Consider the following 24,910-nt stretch of genomic DNA (forward strand, 5'->3'; position numbering starts at 1 on the left):
GGTCACATAGCCAATAAGTGTCCAAAGCCAGATTTGAACTCAGAAAAATGAGTCTTCCTGACTGCAGGCCCAGCACTCTATCCAATGTGCCACCTAGTGCTGCTGAGCTTTTTTGTGCCATGCCTATCTCCTTCCCTGGTCTTCTGTCTTTCTCAGAACCCTGCTATGTGACTGAAGATAATTCAATAAACTAATTCCTAATAAATGTCAGTGGATAATAATCTACCATCAACCAGCAGCATAGTGTGGTGGAAGGAGGACAGACTGGGAGGCAGGAAACCTGGGTTCCAGAGGCAATGTGTTTCAGTATGAAATGTTACTGGAGTCAATGTCAGGACACTTGGGTTAGGGTCCCTGCTCTGTGAGTAAGTTGCTATGTTTCTAAGACAAAATGATTTGCCCTTTCTGCACCTCAATTTGCATAATAATAATGATGATGATGGCATTTATTAGCTTTTTGGAAATTGAAGGGGTGCCCATCAACTGGGAAATGGCTGAACAAATTGTGCTTTTAAGTTTGCAAAACAGCCTAGGTCCATTATATCATTTGAACCTGACAAGAACTTTGTGAGGTATGGACTTCAGGTATCACTCTCTCCATTAGGTTAAGTGATTCCTAAGGCTCCCATCTCATTCTTCCCTCCTGTTTCTTTGGATCTGTAATTCTCTCTTAATGCACCACTCCTTAATGCAGCCTCTCCTAAATGTATCTAAGACTTTTTTGAACAGCTTGTTCCTGTCCTTTCTCCCTCCTCTTTCTCTTCCTTTTCTCTTGAGAAAACACTTTGTAAACTGTGAAACACTTTTAGAAATGCAAGGCTTAATTCGGAGTATTTGGTCTTGAATTTTATTAGGATGCAAATTGGAGGGTGTCCTTTGGGATTCTACAGCTTCCAGGAAGGTTGTATCTTGTAGGCAAAGATGGATGTCTTTGGCCAAAGTCCCGATGCTTCACCCCTTAACTCCGTTCTCAGGAATTGATTGATATGGTTTTTTTCCTACCTCTCCGCATAGAGAGTTATTCAATCTCAGTGAAAGTTGGTTAGACCTAATTATTATCAAAAAGAAGTTTGAATACTCAAAATTATCCTGTAAATGGATGACTTGCCTTGACTCTTATGATGCTAAATTGATTTGTGTAATACAAGAGATAGGCCATGGTGGACCTAATATAAAATTAACATCTTCCCCACAGCTGTCTCATTTTCTGGGCAATCCCTAGAGCTGTCTTTAGAAACCCCTTGGAAGTCTGGAGTTTCATATCACCTTGGAATTCCATAAAACTCTAGTATTGCATAGAAGCCTTGAGGGTACCACAGTGTTCCAAGAACTGTAATTTGGAAACTACTTGCTTGGGCAAGGCATTCACCTCTTTGGGTCTGTTTCTTTTTCTATAAAATTAGGAGATTGGATGAAATTATCTTTAAGGTCCTTTCCAGCTCTAAAATCCCATGATTTTAAGTGATATTCCACAGCACCTTTCAGCCTGAGGATTTCATGATTTGGGGTCTTTCCCTGCCTCCCCCAACAATGTGCCCAAATTTTGCACATGGGCCCAAGATGATAAAATGCTGAGACTGCTCCATTCACCAACCCATCCAACCATAGCTGCCAGAGGAAACATTGTTTTCGTAATCAAACACACCTCCTCTGCACCCCCAGACACACACACACACGCAATCCAATTATTCCTTACAGCACACTTCTGCATAGACTTCAAGGATGCCACTCAGCAACCTTAACTGTCACTGTCGTCCAGCACCCTGAGTCTAAAATATTTACTGATCGCATATAATGGTTTTTTTCTCCTTTTAAACAGTATTTTATTTTTTCCGATTACATGTAAAGACAAGTTGTAACATTTTTTAAAATAAAATTTTGAGTTTCAAATTTTCTCCCTTGCTTTCCTCCCTCCTGTCCTGAGACAGTAAGCAATTTGATATAGGTTATACGTATGCAATCATGTCAAACATATTTCCAACATATAACTTTCTAGCCCCTCTATCTTTCCATATACTATCCATATAAGGATATTCCATACACTTTCCTATACTGTCACCTCTAGCAACATTTTTTTTCACCTTCTCACTTAAGTTTTATCATTTCCCTTGAAAGAGGGAAGAAAGACCGAAAGAAGGGAGAGAAAATACAGAACACGAGACAGAGAGAGAGAAGGATCCAGTAGTCTAGACAGACTATCAGCAGATTGCATTTCCTGTAATGCAGAAAAGATAGTGTTAGAAAGAAAGCAATGTGAAAGAGTTAAGGAAAAAGGTAAAATAAAACCAAATCGTGTACAGAGGCATAGACTGGCATACCGACAGTCTGGGATATCTGCAATGACTTTATGACCCTGTCCAGAGGCTCCTCTGCCCCAATGCCTCATCGGTACTTGAGCTGTCCCTGGCTCATCCCCTCCCTCCATTCTGGGTCCCCTGGCCTTTCAAAAGGAATGTTCTGTGGTGTAAGTGCCAATGGGTAATGCCTGGGTCAAGAAAGACATCTATGTCCTTTTTGAGGGATATATGAAAATGGCAGCCAGCATGGCAGACAGACCTTTGAGGTCTACCTTCCTGGAGTTGAAAAGAGAAAAATAAATAGGAACAAAGCATTTTCTTTTCAGAAACCTACAGTAAGAAGTAAAAAAGAGCACTGGCTTGGGAATAAGGGGACCTGGGTGTCTGTCCCTTACTTGATCACTCTCTTATCTCCCTGTGTGTCTTAACCACTAGCATGACATAGTGGTTAAAAGTGATAGACTTGGTTTCAGTGGAGAACTGTGTTTAAATCTCACCTTTAACATTCACTAGCTCGATGTGGTTTCTCTGAGCCTCAGTGGCATCATCTGTAAATTGTGTGTCATCATACCTGGGTACTTACCTCCTAGGGCAGCTAGGTGGTGCAGTGGATAGAGTGTCAGGCCTGGAGTCAGAAAGATTCATCTTTCTTAGTTCAAATCTGGCCTCAGACATTTAATAGTTGTGTGACCCTGGTGGAGTCACTTCACCCTGTTTGCCTCAGTTTCCTCATCTGTAAAAGGAGCTGGAGAAGGAAATGGCAAGCCACTTTTGCATCTTTGCTAAGAAAACCCCAAATGGGATTAAGAAGAATCGGACACAACTGAAAAATGACTCAGAAACAACCCTTACAGATTGTATCAAGCAAGATAATATGTTAGAACATACTACATAGAACGTTAGAGTTAGAAAGGACCTTAGACTTAGACACAAGACAGAATGTTAGAGCTAAAAAAGAATCTTGGGCCACAGAATGCTAGAATTGTAGAAAGTAAGCACTAGAAAGGAACTTAGAACATAGTATTAAAGCTGGTAGAAATCCTAGAATGTAGAATATTGGAACATAGATTTTATATCACCTTGTTAGGGTCCTTGGCAGATGTTTTGGCAAATATACTAACCACAGAAGTGCGTAGAAAAATGATCAGGGCATGCTATCAGACTCTGATGCTCACCTCTTTCCCAACCAAATCCCTCATCAAACAATAGCAGGCTGAGTTTTGTTTTACTGAATAAAGTTCACTCTCCCGGGGCCTGACCACAGACGCTGGTGGTAGGAGTTGGAAGCCAGGGGGTAAAGTGTATGATTATTTTTGGAGGGGGTTGAGATTTGGGGTAGAAACTGAGAATGAGAAAATATAAGCCACTGGCTGATCCAGGCATGTAAAATAAACAGTAGCATAGCTGATAGGCCAATTTATTCAGCATTTAATAATTCAAGTTATTGTTAAGTCATTTTTTAGCTATCTGACTCTTTGTGACCCTATTTGGGGTTTTCTTGGCAGAGATCCTGGAGTGGTTTGCCATTTCGTTCTCTAGCTCTTTTTACAGATGAGAAAACTGAGGCAAACAGGATGAAGTGATTTGCCCAGGGTCACACAGCTAGTAAGCACCTAAGGCCAGATTTGAACTCGGCAAGATGAGTCTTCCTGATTCCAGGCCCAACACTGTATCCACTGTGCCACCTATGCCCAATTCAAGAGGACACCTTTATTAAGTGCCACTTGTGTATAGAACACTCATTTGGCATGGAGGGGATACATAATTTCGATAAGACACCGTCCTCATTTTCATGGTTCTAGTAATTCTGGTTATCTGAGTGGAATGGTGGAGGCAACCACATTTCATGCCTGGCCATTGCATTTGATATTGACTAGAAAGATGGCCAAAATGACCGGATCCCCTTGATATTCTTCAGTTCAGTTCAACAAACATTTTTTAGGCATCGGCTGTTCAAAGACCATTATGCCAGGTGCTAGGGATAGCAAAGATAACAAAACAACAGGTGCACACCCAGCTCTGGGGCCATTTACAGCATTGCTGTTCAGTTTTGTCCAACTCTCCGTGGCCTCATTTGGGGTTTTCTTGGCAAAGATACTGGTGGGGTTTGCCATTGCCTTCTCCAGCTCTTTTTACAGATGAGAAAACTGAGGCAAACAGAGGGAAGTGACTTGCCCAGGGTCACACAGCTAGTAAGTATCTGAGGCCAGATTTGAACTTAGGAAGATGAGTCTTCCTGACTCCAGGCAAACACTCTATCACTGTGCCACCTAGCAGTCCCATGTAGCCAGGGATTAGAAAAGTACATAAATCCTAACTCCAATAGAAAGAAAAACATGATATATGATAGAAAAAGCTATCTACATCCAAAGAAAGAACTGTGGAGTCTGAATGCAGATTTAGGCAAACTATTTGCTCTCTCTTTTTTTTTTCTCTTCTTTTTTGATTTTGTTTCTTCTCTCTCATGATTCATTCCATTGGTCATAATTCTTCTTTACAACTTGACTACTGTGTAAATAAGTTTAATGCGAAGGTTTATATAGAATCTATATCAAACTACATGCTGTCTTGGTGGGGAGGCAGAAGGGGAGGGAAGGGTAGAAAATTTGAAACTCAAGAACATGTAGAATTGAGTGTTGTAAACTAAAAATAAAAAAGAAAAAAAAAGAAAAGCATGATATGGTTTTTAACTACTCTGGCTCTGGAGATCTGGGTTCCAGTCCTAGTTTTGACTCTTCCTATCTGTGTCACCATGAGGAAGCTGCTTCATCTCCCTACGCCTCAGGTTCCTCATCTGCAACAATTTAATTAATAATTCTTGCATTACCCACCTTGCAAGGTTGTTTTGAGGACAACTCTTTACAGACTTTAAAGCTCCATGTGAATAAGTGGTTTTTATTGCTGGGGATATCATCTCTAAGTCTGTGCAGCCAAATCACGCATCTTCTGAAGGGTCAGCCTATTGTGGTGGAAAACCTAATGGAGTAGAAGTCAAGGCTTCTAGTCTAAGTCATCGTGTGACTTTGGGAAAGAAAGTTATTTTACCTGCCAGGGCATCTGTTTCCTCATCGGTGAAATCTGGTTGAACCAGAAAGAGCTCTCAAGTCCCTTCGACCTTGAACACCCTGTCTTCTTACGTTCTCTATTTGAAGGCCCCTAGGACATTCTGTGTTGTGTATGCAAACATTCAATACTGGAAGGCCCTTTCTGGCTGTAATGTTCTATGAATCTTTCTAACTCTAACATTCTCAGTTCCAGTCCTAACATTCAATCTTCCAAGGTCTCTTGCAGCTTCAGTATTCCATGACCTCTGTGCCTCCTACTGGACTTTTTGCCAGGGCCCATCTGCCAGGTTCTACCTGGTATGGGGCAGAAAATCAGCCTTGTTTATTCTCAAGTTTGTTTCTCTTCCTTGAACCAGGCCAATGATTGCCAGTGATGTGGAAATACTCAAATGCCCCCCGGCTAGATGGACCATCATTAAAATTAACCTTTTGAAAACAATTTAATCTGTGGGATTAAATTTGGGGAAGTCAAAAGGAAGCTGCCACGTAAAAAGTTGGCACCTCTTTCTGATACTAATCTTGGGGCACTCCAAACGTGGCAATAAATAAAACCAGAGTATATGGCTTCCTTCACTCTAGGAAAAGGTGATACCAACTGAAGGCAATCACTGTTTGCCTGTGCCAGGTGTTGGGGGGAGAGGGGGCAGGGGATGTAGGTGGAAGGGAGGTAGAAAAGATTCTTGTATAATAGGGAGTTTTGGAAATGCTACAAACCTGTCACCTTGAGAGCTTCAGTTCCCTCATCTGATAAATGAAGTTTTGAACTATGTAATTTCTCAACTTTCTTACTCTAAGATTCTATGAACCTGTTTTGGTTCTTCCTTTTGGCAGAATCTCAGCATTTGCTCCCTTACTTTTCTTAAAGGGGATGAACAGAAAGGTAGTAACTGCTCCAAAGCCCCGAGAAGGCTTGGGCTTTCGTTATGACTCCACTGCTTATTTGCTTTGTGACCTTGGGAAATCATGGACCTTTGAGAACCTCAGTTCAGAAAGTCTATCTCAGCTTTCTTTCCTCCTTGTCTAAGACAGTCATCCAGCTATTGATCAAATAAAATAAGTGAAGACACTTGATGAATCTGAATCTCTGCTCATGGGCTCAGCTATTAGCACTATCATGGGACATGTATCTAGTTTAAAAGAAAGGATGTATATACCAAAAACAAAACAAAAACCCTAGCACCACAAAGTTATCCCTTCTACATCATGGGAGTTAGGGGCATGGTGCCCCCACAATCTGGAAAATCCATGTAATATTTTTGGCCCTCTCTTTGTATCAGAGAAGGTTTGAATTTTTTTATTTTTCTTTTATGGGGTATTTACAGTACCTTATTGTAAAATTTGGATTAATTACTTGGTCATAGGCTCTGTGTCATCTGTTGACCTTTGCATGTCATCTGTTGTTTCAGCAAACCTCTCCCCAAATTCCCATTTAATTTCTTATGCCAACTGATGATATATCACGATGTGTAAGGGAAAGCATCACTAAATAGTAAGTTGGTAACAGAGGGTATTTTCAGGAGCATCCATAAATACCACTGGATTGGTACTGTGTCCAGCATCTTGAACTAGACATTGCCTGGATGAAGCATGTCCATAGGAGGGAATCCAGAGTGGGCAGAGAACTAGAAACCACGTCATTTGAGGCTTGATGGAAATGGGAATGATTATCTTAAAAGAGAGGGGAAAGCTGGGAGGTGGGGGGAGGTTGGTCTAGGGAGGGACTTAATAGTTATTTTCAAGTATTTGAAAAGCAGTTGTGTGGAAAGGGGATTATTAAACTTGTTCTGCTTGGCCCTGGAGGGAAAAATTAGGAACATTTCTGAAAGCTGCACCAAAGCAGACCGCAGCTCAATGTAACAAAAAACATCTGGACAGGCGTTGCCATATGAAAGAGGAGTGGGCTACCCCAGGAGGTAATGAGCATTCCCATCTTTTGTTGGTGATAGTGGTTGTGGTGGTATTGGCACTGGTGTTGTCGGTATCGTTGATGCTGGTGTTGTTCAGTTGTTTCCGCCTCGTTGTAACACCGTTTGGGGTTTTCTTTCCAAAGACTATTCTTCAAGTATTAAGCTGTAGGACTGTATCTTAAAGTTTTTGATTGCAGAGAAAAGTCAATTTCTGGTTCATTTCAGACTAGTGTATCCTGGCACACGCAGAAAAAGAAATAGGGAAACATTTGCATAGGTTGAATATGAAATAAAGGGAATTTTGGAGTCAATGTTCATAGTTAATAAACATTTATTAAGCACCTACTGTGTGCCAGGCACTGTGCTAAGCACTAGGTATACAAATAGAGGCAAGGAAATATAGACAAATAAGCTATATAAAGGATAACAAGGAATAATAAAAGCGAGAGGGCACTACAATTTAGAGGAGTTGGGAAATACTTCCTGTAGAAGATGGAATTTTCATTGGTAATTGAGGCCAGGGAACCCTATAACTTGTGGTGGGGGGAGGGGTGGGGAGAGAGAGAGAGAGAATATGAATTATTCCTGGCCTGGGAGACAGCCAAATGACCAGAGCCAGAGATGGGTATCTAGTTTGTGGAAGAGATAACAAATTAATTCATTTCATCAGAAACATTCATTTTCCAGGTATCCTGATTCATGGAGATTTCATTGTGTTATTCTTTGAGTGTTTATAATGAGCCAAAGCCTTTAAAAACCAGCTCCACCCAGTGAACAGAACAGGAACACCAAAAGGACAGGCAATTAAGAGAAAGTGGTCCCTGCTGCTGTGATTTGTGCCTTCAAGCAATTAAACAGAAATTAACTTGTTTTTTATACTGGCTTAAAGATCACAAAGGCTTTCACATATATGATCGCTTTGAGTCCTAGTTTCCTCAACTGTCAAATGGGAATAATAACTCAGCCACTATCATTTATTAGGTATATTAGAAATTAAATGCAGTGGTATTTTAGAGTTTAACCTTCATCGACCTATGAGCTCCTTGAGAGCAGAGACTGAGTTTTATTTATCTTAATGAGTCTGCCAAATAATCCCTGCCCTACAAGACTCACACTGTTATTGCTGGGAACAAATGAGTTATTAAATGCAGAAGTGCTTTGAAAATTCCAAGATATTCCAGAATATGAAGGATCTGTGATTTCCTCAGGGTGTGAACACCCTTCATGGGAACTGCTGCCATTTGCAGATTGCTTCCTTTGAATGAGGAGGTAGGTGACACAGTGGATAGGATGCTGGATTTGGAGTTAGACCTAAGTTCAAATTCAGTGACACTAACTAGCTCTATGACCCTGGGCAAGCCAATAAACCTCTGCCTGAATTTCCCCATCTGCAAAATGGGGTCGTTGAGGATCAAATGATAGATTATTTGTTAAATGCTTTGTAAGCATTAAAGTGCATTAAAATGGCTAGCTAGTAGTTGTAATCAGCGTGTACTAGTGAGTTGCTTGAAGTTTAGAAAGGATAGTTGACTTGCCCAGGGTCACACAACTAATGAGCAGGTCCAGGATTTGGACCTACCTAAGTCTTCCTGATGTTAAGTCCAATCTTCTAAATCCTATATCAGTCTCTGCTAAAATGCAAAGTAATATTATTATTAAGGGAAAAGTTGACTTGGGGTTTGAAATTCAAACTCGTCCCACTGCTCAACCTCTTGTTTTCTGCTCCTATAAAATGAAGATAATAATCTATGGCATTCCTCATTTCTCAAGGATACACTTACATGGATAAACGATGTCTTCAGTACTATACACAATGTTCATGGACTCCTTGGGAGAAAATTGCTATGGGAATTTACAAAATGCGAGATATGCCTGGAATGCTCTGAAACTGGAAAAACAAACAAAAAAACCCCAACTTTTACATTATTTTTGAGAGGAAGGTAGAACCAGAGGGAAAAGATTAGGGTTCTCTTTCTCTGCCTGCCACTAACTCACTTGGGCAAGCCCTTTTAACTGTCTTGGCCTCAGTTTCTCTGTCTATAAATTTCAACTCAATAAGCATTTGTTAAGTGCCTATTATATGTTTGTTAGGTTCTGGTTATTAGACTAGATGACCTTTAATTAGGTCCTGCTCAGACCTAGGATTCAATGAGTTTACCATTTTGGTGAATGGCTTTGATAGGTACCCAGATTTACATGTGGTCTGTAATTATGGTTAAAATAAAAAATAGATTTAATAAAAAAATGAATACCCAGATTAATATCAAATTTTTAAATAACAACTTAGAGAAAGAACTAAAGTGGAGGAAGGCAGAATTGCTATCAAAAAATGTTGGTTCTAATCAATGTAAAGTCTTACGCCTGGGCTCAACAATCAACTTTCCACATTCAAAATGGGGAAGGCACAATTCTAAAGCATTTTGTCTGAATGAAATCTGGGGATCTAGGGGGCTGGAGTTCAATATCAACTTAGAAAACAAATCCGCTGATGTGAAATGGGGCTGTATTGATCTAATCCTCCGGCATCTGCCCTGGGCAGTACTCATATGGAGACGAACTGTTCAGTTCTGGGCATCAAATTCATGGAAGCATGGTGATTAGCTGGCTAATGTTCAGAGGGCACAACCAGGGTGGTTGAGTGACTTAAATTCTTGGACTATAAGGATTGGCTGAAGGAACTGCGAATGCTTACTCGAGGCAGGGAAGACTGGAAGAGAGGGGAGAGCTTTGATAGTTTTCTTCATGTATTTAAAAGCTTCTCATATGAAAAAGAGATGAGGCTCTTTCTGTTTGGCCACAGAGGACAAAACCAGGAACAGTGGTTGAAGAAAGTAAAATTTAGGCTTGATGAAGGCAGGAATGACTAACCCAGGATCTACGAACTTTAAAATTTTTTAAACTATTTCAATACAATTGGTTTGTGAGCCTATATATTTTGTTTTATGCATTCAAAAACATTATTTTGAGAAGGAATCTATAGGCTTCATCAGACTGTCCAAGAGGTCCATGACACAAAAAAGAACTGCTGATAAGGAAAAGGTTCCTAAAGATTAGAGCTATCCCAAAATGGAATGGGCTGCCTTGGGAAGTGATGTTCCCCCTTATTAGCAATCTTCAAGCAAAGGCTGGATTGATGACTTCTCAGGCCACTTGTGGTGGTGGGGGGGGTAGGAGGGGTGCAGTATCTTTTTCACAGAGGCATTAGGCTAGATGGTCATTGAGGTCCCTTCCAACTGAAATTCTGTGATTTTGAGTCTATGGAATCCATGTCTATAACCCTACTCCCCCAACTTTCCACGTCTGTATTTGGAAACAGTAACCAAATCAACATTACCATTTCTTTGGCAAAGGGCATGTCAATTGATTTTTCTATGGTACCACCCACTATACCTGTGAATTCTTAGACCAAAACATTCTTCCTCAGCCACCATAGCCCTATATACATTACCTCCTCCTATTAGAATGTAAGCTTCTAGCCCGTAGTAAGCACTTAAATGTTCATTCATTCATTCACCTGAACCCTCAGCCTTCTTCATGTTGAAATAGGAATTTTAACTCAGTAGAGACAGCAGACTTGAACTGTTGTCCAAGCTTTACCATTAACATAGTGTATAACCTTGGACAAGTAGTAGTTTTCTCTATGGGCCTTAATTTCCTCATCAGTAAAAAAACTAGAACGTTGGACTAGGTGAGCTCCATGGTCTTTCTCAGTATAAAAATTCTGTGATTCGGCCTGTTGAGAGTGTTCTTGATCTCTGGAGAGGGAGAATAAGAGTGAGCTGGAGCGTACTAGTGAATTATAAAGAAAATTCAACAGAAACAAGGCTCAGCAGATACATAGGATCACTGATTCATGGAATGTTAGAGGCCTTAGAACATAGAATGTTAGAGCTGGAAGAGACCTTAGAATACAGAATGTGAAGGCTGGAAGGAACGTTAGAATCTAGAATGTTTGAACCTAGAATGTTTTAAGGGACCTTAAAACATAAGACTGTCAGAGCTGGAAGAGGCCTTAATGACCCACTAATTTAATCCTCTCATTTTTATCATCTCATCTTCTATATCACAAAGCAGAATAAGACAGACCAATCGGTATGAGTTGGAGCAAGTAGATTTTATTGAGTGTGTTCAGTTGTGACTTGAGCCAGGCACAGACCTCTTGAGGGTCATAGAATCAAACCTAATAGGCTCTGCTAATGCTCAGTCACTTACCGAATGATATTAACGAGTCCCCAAGTCATGGGCAGGGGACCAAAGCATATCATCCTGCCATCACACTGTGGTAATTCAATACAGCCCAATGGCTTGTGGGTGTCCTGCAATATGCTGTTTTTGTGCAGGGCATTCTCCTGGGAAGAGTTAACAGCTTTCTGATTAGCTAAGCCTCACTGACACTCTCAGAATTACAGAATCACAATATTGCAGAGCTAGACAGGACCTCAAAGGCCATCTAGGCTAACCTGCATCTGGACAGGAATTTCATCTATAAGCAAGTGACTGGCAAGTTGTCATCCATCCTCCGCTGAAGAAAGCAGCCCATTCTTTTGTTGGATGGCCACGATTGTTAAAAGATGCTTCCTCATATCCACCTAAGTCAGTACTGTTGGCAGCCTAATTGGAAAGTCCCTCCTAACTCCCTGGAGATAGATCCCTTTAACATTCTGTGTAAGAAAATAGGTAATAGAGATAGGGTATCACACTTGGCCAAAACAAAGAAACGACTTGAATTCCATCGCTCCTTCTTGAGAAAGAAGTGGGTAGAGAAAGGGATAGACAGACAGACAGACTGATAGAGGAAGATAGACACACAGACATAGAGTATGCCTTTGCTTTCCTGTCCTGTGCATTCAAGAAGGAATGGAATGGTTAGGTGTGGCCGGGATGGGGAAGCACACCCAGAATCCCTGTTATGAGGGGAGGCCGAGGCTGATGTAGCCCTTGAATTTAGGAATTCTGATCTATAGGAGGATTAAAGCTAATTATGTGTGTACTCAGAATCTGGGTGAGGGGATGCCACCAGGTTGCCTAAAGAGAAATGAACTGGAATAAGTTGGAAACGATGCAGGTTAAAACTTAATGCTCATCTATAGGGGGGCAGACCAATGAGTATCCACTGCCCTACCAATCTGGATGAGATAGGAGACCCACTCTCACCAAAAGGGGTGGGGTGGGATGGGGTGGGGTGGGGAACGACAGGCTAGGTCTGGGGTTTTCAAGGTTCAGAATCTCAATTTTTCCAGCAGCTGGAGAGTTTCAGAGAGGTTTCTGTGTTGACCAAAAGCTACTCTATACTTTGTACTTCTCTTTGACATTTAATTGGGTCCCCCAGAACATGCAGCAATTAGTCCCCTGGCCCACTGTGGTTTCCTTTTTTTTTATCCAGACACACGTCTGGAAGGAAAGGAAATAGTGAGCTGAAGCAGCCTATTTGATTAAAGGAGCCAGGAACCTTAATGAGTCCGACCCTTCCCCTCTCCCCCAAGGATTTAGATGTTCCCATTGACTGAGAGAGCCTTAAAATTCTTTATTTGATCAATGCTGCCTCCCTTTGCAGGATTTCTGTAGAGCTGTGTCAGCCAGATCCTTTCACTTCCTATGTAAAATAATACAGATTTGGTTTGGTTTGGTTTTTTAATGAGTCTGACTGCTTGACCAGACTGAAGAGACAGAGAGAGAGACGGAGAGAGAGAGAGAGAGAGAGAGAGAGAGAGAGAGAGAGAGAGAGAGACAGAGACAGAGAGACAGAGTTCCAAGCAGGCAGCATTTCCTCCTACTTACTAAAAATCTCTCTTAAGCCATTTCGACAATTAATAATGTTAAAAAACAAAGACAAAAATCTACATAAAACAAGGGTACACAGTCTAGGTCTGGGTTTATGATTTGCTTAAAGAGGACAATACTAAGTTAAAATGTTAAAATGCACAACCTAAAGAATTGTTTTCTTATCATTCCATCTGATCGAAGGAAGAGAAAAATGTACTGCTCCTAAGTGGATGAATTAAAGGACTTTTCTGCTCTTAATATAGTTATTACTCTAATCAATTTCATGGAATATGAGTTGATCTGGCCTCTCTCTTTCTCTCCTTTATTTTGTTATTTAGTCATTTTTTAATTGTGTGCAACTCTTCATGACCCCATTTGGAATTTTCTTGGCAAAGATACTGGAGTGTTTTGCCATTTCTTTTACCAGTTCTTTTTACAGATGAGGAAACTGAAACAAACAGGGTTAAGTGATTTGCCCAGAGTCACACAGCTAGTAAGTGTCTAAGGCCGGATTTGAATTGAAGTCTTTTTGACTCCAGGCCTGGCACTCTATCTGTTGTGACACTTAGCTGCCCCCTCCCTTTTTAGAAACTAGCAAACATATTTCAAGGGCAGGGGATTGTTTCCTTAGAGTTTAATGAAAACATTGATAAGATTTTTCTATTCAGGTGAGACCAAGGGCTTAAGACCAGTATACTATGCTTTCGTAATACTTTAAAAGAAATAGGATGCCTTAATGGGTATGTTTCCTCACCAGTTTGGCTGGGGTGTAGAGTCTGTGGTTTGGGAGGAATGTGTGATGTCGGGATCGCCTTGAATACCCTGATGAAAAGTTTGCATATTATTTGGTAGGCAACAGGAAAAAAAAGTTTAGACTTTATTTGGCAGGCATCTATGCATAATACATTAATTAGCATGTGTCATAATTCATGCATTTTAAGTAAATATAGGGTATTCCAAAAGTCTTAGTGCAGCTTAAAGCTTCACTAAGAATGTTGAGAAAGTCTGTATTTTAAGTTTAAAACCTCAATAAAACTTTTGGGACACCTTGTATATCTGTGAAAAGTTAAAAACTACCTCACTTATTGACTTCTCATACCTATGCGACCATTTGATGTAGTGGAAAGAATACTAGACAAGGAGATGAGACACTCTGCTAATGATCTGTGCTATTGTATTACTGCCCCAGGCCTCATTTTCCCTCACTGTAAAATTGGGATTGGGGGGAAGGGAGAGGAAGGATGGATGAGACAGGTTCTACCATATCTTCCAGGTCTGATAGCGTATGTTCTAACATTCTTTGTTCTAAGATTTCCTTAGGATCCTTGACATTGTTCTAAGCTCATATCCAGAGGGAACATTGGGAACCATGGTATGTGTGGAATAAATAAAATGTTCTATCCCATTTATGAGACAGTGCAGACTTTGCTAATTGACATGGAAACTTTTAAACTTCATTCAGCCTTTAGAAGAATTTAAGCCAGCAGCTCACCCAGTCTTCAGCCGAACTGTGAATGTGGGAAGGTTGTGTTTTCTCCCAAATTACATTCGTATTCTTTTATTTCCAGTTCTGCCAATTAAGTTTGAAGGCTCAACAACGAATATAAATTTAAACATAGCTTTAAAGCATGTTATCACATAACCAAAAAATGTCAACTTGAATGAACAGCGTTAAGTACTACTCTGTGCTGGGGGAGGAACACAGATTAAACCAGACACAGCCAAGTCCTCAAAACATGCGATAGAATCTGGCATCACACTCTGGCATCACAGACCAGTGCCGGGAAAACCTCAGGGTCATCTCGTCCGGGCTGGACCAAACCAGAGATTCCTTCTGTGCCACGAAGTAACCATTCCATCTCTTCTTCCTTTAGGTTTGCCTTTGCTAAGTCAGTCACTCAGGACCTTCATACGGGCTCCTTGACTGCTCTGAGACCCTCCATGGAAGACTGGGTTCTATTCCCTATCATACCACTAATTAGCTGTGTAACCTTGTTCAAGGCCCTCTAGCTGTCTGAGCCTCAGTTTCCGCATCTGTGAAATGAGGGGACTGAACTAGATGATCTCCAAGGTTCCTATGAGCTATAAAATGGAGTACATGTATTGGGATAAAGAACAGAAAGGAAATTCTGTTCCAAATTCTTCATGATCCTGTATGTGTCATATACATACACACACACACACACACATATATACACATGTATATGTGCATGTATATGTGTGTGTTTGTTTCTGTGTATATACATATATATGTGTGTGTATTTATATGTGTTTATGTGTATATATGTTTGTATTTATATGTATATATAGTATATATTTATGTGTGAATGTATATATATATGTGTGTATGTGTGTGTATATGTATATGTGTGTGTGTGTGTGTGTGTATACATCTCCTTGAGAGCAGGAACTATGTTTTTCCCTCTCTTTGTATCCCCAGTGCTTAGTACAGGGCCTGGCACATAGTAGGCACTTAATATATACTAGTTGACTGCTTTTAAAATGCACTAGTTGTACCTTTAAAGGAAATAATCTGAGATCCTTTCCAGGTCACAGAGCGAGCCCTGAATCGGGATTCGAAAGATAACATAATACATCGAACACTTATTATGCACTTACTGTGTGCAAAAGACAGCATCCTTGGTTCTAACCCCAGTTATACCACCAACTCACTCACTGTATAATCTTTAGCAATTCTTTTCTACTCGTTAAGACTCAATTTCCTTATCTGTAAAATGAATGGGTGGACTAGATGAACTCTGAAGTCACTTCCAGCTCTAACATTCTATGCCCTAAAATTCTCTTACAGTAACACACACACACACACACACACACAGAGTTACTTAAGGTTAAGTGACTTGTCCAAGGTCACACAGGTAGTAAGCAGCGGAACTGGGGTTCCAACTCAGGTCTCATGATCGCAAGTTCAGCCTTCTTTCTGTTGTATCCTGTGGAAAGGGGCTTCAAATTGTTCTGTATGGCTTGGGAGGCCAGAAACATAACTTGGAGAAAAAGAACAGACGTGACAAAGAGGCAAATTTAGGCTTGCTATCTGAGAAAATATCTTAACAAATAGAGCCATCCAAGGGTGGAAATGGGCAGCCTTTCCCCACCATTGGAGGTCTTCCGGCAGAGCCTGGATGGCCACTTGTCGAGTGGGGGGATTCCTATCAATTATAGCCTGGGCTAGATGGCTACTAAGGTCTCTTCCAATTCTAAATTCTGCAATTCTGTCACCCTTCGAGGTAGGTAGTACAGCAATTTTCCCATTTCACAGACAGGAAAACAGTGCCTTTAACGTACAAGGTGCTGAATTGCAGTACAGAGGGCTAAATGCTTAGCCATAGTCACCCAGTGTTTGTACATACCAGAGGATAGGCCTTTTTAACTTAATAGGAAAACCTAGATTTGAACCCTGTTGCAGAAACCAGGTGTGTGGCAAGTTATTTCCTTTCTTTGAGCATGTTCCTTTATCTGCAAAATGTGCATGATAACAGCACCTACCTTGATGGTGGTCCTGAGGACCAAGCACCCTAAGTATTTTACAAACACTAGCATATTCCTTAAATGCGAGCTGTTTTTGTTACTACCACATCACAACCTCTCCTAATCATTGCTCCCGCTGATGGAGAATCTGAAGGTCTAGTGCAGTAGGAGAGGGAGAGAAAATGTTAGAAGGGGCCCAGGGCTGGAGCTGGGGGTCTGCGAGGCAAGGAGTAGGAGAGGCAGCAGGTAGTAATGATTCCTTCCTTTCTGTGGCTTAGGGCTAGAGCTTAATGTTCTCAGCAGCTTCTGCCTCTGGGGGCCAGCCTTGGAAAGTACACGCAGACACTAATGAGTTGAATGCTCCCCAGATCTCAATATTGTGGTCCTACAACAGGCCTGTCAGAGTCAATACCGTGACTAATACACTGCTGGAATCCAATAAATCAAATCCCCCCTGAAGACAGAGAAAGTAGTAGCAGGCCTTCTTTTAGCATCTCTGCATGAATTACCATCAAGTTCCCAGCTCATAGTGCTCTCGATTTTAATTGGGCAAACTTAACTGAACTTTGCTGTCTCCCTGTAAATGAGGTGAGTGTTGACAGATGACTCAGGAAGGGAAGTATCCTCCTTGTCCCTCAGGAACAAAGTGGAGCTCTCTCAAATGGATGGAAGATCTGCCTCCACAGATGTCAAGAGATAACATGGTATTCTGACCTTGGAGTCAGAAGAGGGGTGAAGTCAGAGCCCTTACAGATAGATGTTAGTTTTATGACCCTACTCAAGTACCTTCACTCTTCTGAGACTCAGGTTCTAGTCAGTAAAATGGGAATGATGTTTGTACGGCCTCCGTCACAGATCTATCATTAGCTACCTTAGGTAGCTGTTAAAATGGAAACTGCTGTTACTATTGACTGTCCTTTGCTCAGAAATTGGTTATTTTTGTCTCTCCTTTACTCAGATCCCTCCAGTGTCTTCCCGTTGCCTGCCAAATAAAGTCCCAATTCTTTAACCTGGCATTCAAGGCCACCAGCCTACCTTTTAAGCTGCATTTCACATAACTCCCTAACTTGTACCTTATTCCCGATCAAATAGGGATTATTTGTGGGACATTTCACACTTTGCTACATCTTTGCCTTTGCTAAAGGTTTTCCCTCTACTAGGAATGCCCCAACCCACGCTACCCCCTTTCCTTCTCAATTTCTACCTCTTGAAATGCCTAAGCTTAACACCTGGCTCAAATGTCCCCTCTTCCCTTTCCTGCCTTCTGAACTGGATGTGATCTTTTACTCTTAAGGAAATTACATAGCATTTTGTTTCTCTCTTATGTCATTTTCTGACATATTTCTCTGGGTGCTTAGCTTACCTTTCTTACTAAACTGTAAGCTTATGAGGGAAGGCTCCATATCATTGATTCTTTTTTTTAATTTCATTTTAAATTTATGGAATAAAGCAAGGATTTCTATTACATAGTACTAATTTTAAAAAGACAATTGTACATGAAGCTGCGAATCTCCCGTGCACAACTTACTATTCCTTTCAAATATACAATAAAATTGTCATGTGCATTTTTTTCTTCCCTCCCCTCTCCCCGCCCTAGAGATGGCTACCATTAGACACAAATGTGTGTGTGCGTGTGCATGTGTTTGTGTTGTGTGTGCGTGTAAAACTATTCTATACATACTTGCATATAGCATCTTTCTTCATGTCTTATAGTTAATTTGGGTATTTTATAATAGAAAAATGACTTGTTCAAAGTTGCTCTTAAAACAATATTGCTGTTACTACATACAAGTTCTCTTGGTTCTGCTCATTTTCCTCTTCACTATTTTGTGCAAGTCTTTCCACATTTTTCTAAGATCATTGAGCTCATCATTTCTTATAGCACAGTAGCATTCCATCACAGTCATATACCACAAGCCATTCCCCGATTGATGGGCATCCTTACAATTTCCAGTTTTTTGCCACCACAAAGAGAGCTACTATAAACATTTTAGAACATATAGGTTCTTTTCCTTACATCATTGATTCTTGGACAAACTTAACAACTGTTTATTGAATTGAATAGTTTTTATTTAAATTTTATTCTTTCAGTTAACAAGTATTTTTCTCCTCCTCTCACAATAAAAAGAAACAAAGAAAACAAAACAAAAAATCCCCTCAAATCTACACAGTCAAGTGAAGCAATATTCCCGTATTGATCATATCTGAAAATTTGTGTCTCGTACTATATCTTCATCATTCACCCTCTAGAATCATGGTTGGTCATTGTGTTGATCAGAGTTCTTAAATCTTTAAGAGTTAATCATTTTTACAATGTTAGTATTATACAAATTATTCTCCTGGTTCTACCTGCTTCACTCTGTATTAGTTCCTACAAATCTTCCCCGTGTCTCTCTGAAACCATCTCTTTCATCATTTCTTGCAACACAGTAGTGTTCAGTCACATTCACACACCAATTCATTCAGTCATTCCCCCAAATAATGGACACCAAATATTTTTGTAGCTACCGGTCCTTTTCCTCTTTCTTTGATCTTTTTAGGGGTATAGAACTAGTTCAATTTGAATTGATTAAAATTGAGAGGCCACCGTTACATTCATCTTTAATTACATCTTTCTACAATAATAATTATTATTATCATGACTAATAAAATAGTAACTTGTTTAGACAGTACCTTATAGGAGGCATAGATGTTTCCTATAGCAACCTTGGGACTTAGGTCATATAATAATTATTAATCACCACTTTGCAGATAAGGAAGTTGAAACTCAGGAAAATTAAATGACTGGTGGACAGCCTTACAACTAGTTAAGGGTCAAAGTCAGAATTTCTTGCAGAAAGCTTCAAAATAACTCTGAAAAGCATAATTTTGGACACTAAAAAAAGGAACTGAAAAACCTCGCTTTTTCCTTACTGATCTCCCCTTTACTATCTGTGTGACAACCCTCTGGGTTTCTCCTTCTAGTCTATAACATGGGGCTCTTACTTGACCTGCATTTCTTCCAGAGCTTTGAGACTCAGATAAGAAACCTGATATGAAAGTACTTTGAACATTGAAAGGGGTGGAGGTTGGGGAGGAAGGTCAGAGTGTGAGAGAATTCTGGTTTGTTTGTTTGTTTCGTTTTCTGAAATGGCTATAGGTTGGCCTGATCTGCTTTTTACCAGGGGCAGCAGGTGAAATCCCTGTCACTCCTCTGAACTAACTCATTTTCAAAGGCACTAAAAAGGTTATTTGGACATGTTTCTCTGTTTAAAAAAAAAAGGAAATATAAGTTCGTCCAATGTGTAGCTGTTCTGCAAAGCATGCTGGGAGGAGGGAGACTGTCTTCTCCTACATGAAGTATGTGTGACTGAGAGGGTCAATTAAACATTGACCAGACCATGCATCAGGGATCTGAGCAGCACCTAAAATCCCTCCTCCCCTGAGCATACTGAAATACATATTGGCATGCTCATTCCTGTGTTTGGTCCCGGAAAGACACAAGGTTAAAACAAACAGATGGTTGTTGTCCTTTGTTCTTCAACGAGACCAAAATGACCTTACCATGGTGTAGTCAGAGTGCAGTGTGTCCAACTGTGACTGATCAGAGCAATAGGATCTCTGAAGGCTCTACCACTGCAGGTTGGGTACAAATATCCATAGACAAATATTAGCTGGGAGAAGGAATTAGAGCACATGGGTTTGAGTCCTCTCTCTGTTTCGCTACCTATATGATGATCAAGGAGTAAATTCTTTATCACTCTGTTCCTCCGTTTCGTCATCTATAAAGTGATGAAGTTTGAGGAGGGTTCTCTTCCAGCTCTAAATCTTATGATCCTTTGTAGGACAGGGTACCTATTAACAATTGTCATGCATTAGAAATCATAAGATCATACACCATCAAACACTAGAAGGCTGCTTAGAGAGGTATTCTATTCTCCACGTGTTACATGTGAGAGAATGAGGCAAAGTGAGGAATAATTTTGCCCAGCATTATATTAAGTGTACTGGGATCCTGAGACCTAAACATTTGGGAAACTCTGTGCTAGAGTCTGTTTTGACTTCTTCTGCAGCTCTACTTCCTCCTCATCCCTGTCACCCCCCGCCCAGTTCCTAGTCCCCATTTTCCTATTCTTTCTTCCTTTCTTTTGTATTTATCTCTGGGCCTCAGGAAATGAAATGTGGAAACCTGGGCTCGTGCCATCCACAGTGTCTCTCGTTCAGATGCAGCTAGCAGGAAATTAAAGGGAAAAAAAGGTTCCCCTCCTCAGCACTTTGGACTACTGGGAGGGTTTCTAAATGTGCCCTTCATTACAGGGTTCAGACAATTGCAGGAGGCAGCTGTAAGAGAATGCCGCTTGGCATCACTGCTGGTTTTGGCATTTTAGAGTTAACCATTTTCCCACTGACCAGAAGATCCTAAGCCAAAAAGCAAGTGTTCTTCTCTCAGCCAAGGGGAATGAATATTATTGGATTGTACTGAGACCTTCTGCATTAGGCTGGACGCCATCTGGTGGACATTTTTTCCTTGAACCTTCAAGTAAAATCAGGGCAGGTCAGAGGTGGAAAGGGATCTTTAGAGGTCATCTGGTCCAATGCAAGCAACATTTAGATTGTTCAGCGGATAGAGTGCTGGGCCTGGAGTTAGAAAGACCTGAGTTCAAATGTGGCCTCAGACAATTAACTAGCTGTGTGACCCCAGGCAAATCGCTTCACCCTGTTTGCCTCAATTCTCTCATCTATAAAATGAGCTGGAGAAGGAAATGGCAAACGCCTCCAGTATCTTTGCCAAGAAACATACTTAGTATGTATTTTGAATATACTTATGTATGTACATGCCATTCCCTCCATTATTACACTATAAACTTCTCAAAGGTAGAAGTCACTTCACTTTTGTCATTTTGTCCCCAGGATTTATATGTATTGGAATGCCTACCACCTAGTAGATGCTTAATAAATGCTATTTGATTAAAATAACTATCAGTTATACAGCGCTCCCAAAGTTTGCAGTTTTGTGTATCCATTATCTTATCTAAGTCTCACAACAATCCTGTCAGATAGTCAGCAGAATCAAGATTTGAACTCAGATCTTTTGACCCATGCCAGTGCTGTGTTTACACGACTACAAATTGCTTTTAGTCTCTAGTTGAATGTATTGGGGAGCCATTGACATTACATTAGTATCTGCCTGTCCAGTCTATATTTAAGGTCGCCTTTGTTGGGTGTGTGTTGTCATAAATATATCCAGAACACTTCTCATCACATTTTCATTATTATTGCTAGTAATTTCTTACTCTTATAAAGCCACTGGCTTGCTGTGGGATCTTGGACAAATTACATAACCTCTCTAAAATTTAATTTCCTTATCTGTAAAATAAAAGGGGGAAGACTGGAAAATCTAGAATGTCTCTTCCCTCTTACACATTTTGCGATTCTATCTGGCACTTTATGTTTACAAACCACTTTCATTTACACAATGTCACAGAACTAAACAATCTTTTGGGGCAGGGAGAACAGGTGTTGCTACCCCCATTTTCAACTCAAAGAACTTAAGTGATTGGTCCAAGGACATCGAGTTAATGATTCTGGAAAGCCCTGTGACATGGACTAAGGGGAACTAAAGATGAATAATACAATCCTTGTGGTACAGTCCAGTAGGAAGTTGAGATAATACAGGTGAGCTTTTTGTATCTTATACAAATAACTATAACACAAGGCAAAATGTCCTATGGGAAAAGTAGGAACCAAACATCATGGAAATATAATGGAGTGAAGGACCTCTTATGACTGAAGGGGATGAGGGACGGTTTGATGAGGAGATTGTGTTTGAGTTGGAGGAGTTTGCACAGCCCTCGCTCACTCAAATCAAAATCAACTGCAAGTCGTATCATCACTTCCCTGATGTTGTGGTCCTCTTCAAAAATGAAGGACAAACACAACAACCTGTGTTTGAGCTGGTTCTTGACTGATGAATAAGATTTCCATTAGTGGAAAGGAGGAATTTAGGGGATGAGGGGGGTTCCAGGTATAACCAGCCACATCAGTGGGGTAACCAACCAGCTATAACCGGCCACATCAATTCAGGGGGGGTAACTCAGTTATGAGCTTCACTGCTAGGAACATAGTGTCCAGAACAAGATGTGTGACCATCTGGCTACTTTCTGCCTCACATCATTGCATACAGTTCTAGGTGCCACAATTTAGAAAGGACATTGACAAACTAAGACCCTCATGAAAATCAGTTAAAAGAACTGGGGATATTTAGCCTACAGAAGGGAAGATCTGGTGACCATGACAGCCATCTTCAGAGATTTGAAGGAGTGTCCTATGGAAGATGCATTAGTCTTTTATTTCTTGGCTGCAGAGAATAGAGCAATAGACGGAAGTTATAAGGTCTCAGACTTTGACTTGATATAAAAAATAACTGTCCTGACAAATAAGATTGTGCAAAAATCAAATGGACTGCCTTAGAAATTATAGAGTTCCCTTTCAACATGTGTCACCAAGCAGAGGCTAGACAACTGTTTTGTCAGGAGTGCTTGGGGTGGGGGGGATTACTACACTAGGGGATAGGCTGGAATAGATGACCTCTGAAGTCTCTTCCAGCCAGTGGAGTGCTAAGAAATGTTTAACAACCAGCTCTTTCCAGGGAGCCATACTTTTAAACTTGATCTGCAGTAACATTTTCTTCATTACTTTCTAAAGTCCAGATAATCACCAGAATAATAAATTAGTCCTTGATTTGTAGCATTTGCAGATTTCCAAGTATAAATTCTAAAGTCGAAAATTTAACAATTATCTTGTAGTTGTGGTAAGAGCTGGCTCCAGCACTCTGCTTCTAATTACAAGATTCCATAGGATTCTAAGTCCTCATTAACTTTTATCTTTTTCTCTCCTTTATTTACAGTGGGAAAAGTGCTGAGCTTGGAGTCATGAGATCTGAGTTTGAATCCTGTCTCTATTTGCTACCTTGTGGTCTTAAGTAAGTCATTTTAAATTTCTGAGACACAGTTTTTTTTTCCCCTTGCAAGTGAGGGGACTGGATGAAATGACTTCTGATGCCCTTTTCTAGATTAAAAATCCTAAGTCTCCTTTTTTTAATTTCTTTTGGTTCTCCAAGACTGACAGTTACCTTCATGGACATTCCCCAGATCTGTTTCTCTCTTGTTCAAGTTATTGAATTACTCAAGACAAACCCGACCTCTTCTTATCACTTTCCTTAATGAGGTGCCTGGCAGGGCCTGAGGCAGAACTGATCCATTACCTTTATTAAAGAGGCTTATTTTGAAGGCTGTCATAGCGATAGCCAAGTGGGAGCTACCCTACCATTGGCCAGCCGCATTTCTGGATGGCTGAGCCTGATTCTTCATGGAAAGCAAGCCAAGAGTCACAGTGATCCTCAGCCTCTGCTTCAGTGATAATGTGGTTGTTATTGCTGTTGTAAGATAACCAATCCCAGTGAAAATTTGCTCTTATTATTAGGTGGGACATGTGCAATAAGTGAGTTAAATATCCCCCTTCTGGCATTCAAAATCCCTCTGTAATCTATTCCCTTCCCTTTACCTATCCAATTTTAGCTAGCACAAGGAAATTAAGAAGGGTTGGTTTCAGTAGAAAGGACATTGGACTTGGGAATCTGGACTCTGGAGCAGAAACAAGGGGCAGGGAGTCATAAGACTTTCGAGCCTTAGAAATCATGTACGCCAACCCCTTCATTTTAGAGATGCCGAGTAAAGGAAACAGAACCAACAAGAATAATATATGGAAGCAAAAAGGATCATGCCATGAAACATAACATTGTATATTTAATGACCAGGCTTGGTCCTAGTGAAGAGATGAGCCCCCTTTGTTGGAGAGGTGGGAGAAGAAGGGTGCAAAAATGCTTTGTACTCTTTTAGATATGGTTGATGTGTCTACTGGTTTGTTTGTTTTTTTTTTTTCCTTTGTAAAAAGGAAGGTTTATAGGAGGTTGAGACTGGGCTGGACATGGATAAGGACTTATCTAGAAATGACTATGGTATGAAAGGAAAGAGCATCAATAGAATTCATTAAATGATGAAAATAAAAATTCAGAGTAGGAGAAAGCTTTTATGAGCCCTTACAGAATGAAGAAAGAGGAACCGGGAAAAGGCGGGGAGAATATACAGGATGACTAAAGTACATGAAAACAACACTAAAAGTCAGGTGACTTTAGTTAAATTCAGTGAGCAGTGTTGGCTACTGAGGACAAATGAGGAAGCATACTCCATTTTCTTGGTAGAGGGGTGGGAAACCATAGCTGTGCAATGTCCCATGGGCTGTCATATGTGGCTGCCATTTGGTTGGTTTTACTTAAACTATTTTCCTTTGTGGCAAGAGATCATTTAATGCTTGGAGTGGGGGGGGTGCCTTTAAAAAATCAAGAAGCATTTAA

The 24,910-nt window shown here is 40.5% G+C and overlaps 1 protein-coding gene across 1 annotated transcript in view; it reads left to right on the forward strand.

Annotated features, from left to right (window-relative positions):
• The window catches only part of ST3GAL1 (ST3 beta-galactoside alpha-2,3-sialyltransferase 1), a 136,258-nt gene that overhangs the window by 28,196 nt on the left and 83,152 nt on the right, over window positions 1-24,910 (forward strand). The window contains exon 2 of the mRNA XM_036753930.1: window positions 23,405-23,479. The gene's annotated coding sequence lies outside the window, so the exon portion shown is untranslated. The remainder of the gene's footprint in view (window positions 1-23,404; window positions 23,480-24,910) is intronic.

Source organism: Trichosurus vulpecula, chromosome 1, assembly GCF_011100635.1.
Source record: "Trichosurus vulpecula isolate mTriVul1 chromosome 1, mTriVul1.pri, whole genome shotgun sequence".
NCBI lineage: Eukaryota > Metazoa > Chordata > Mammalia > Diprotodontia > Phalangeridae > Trichosurus > Trichosurus vulpecula.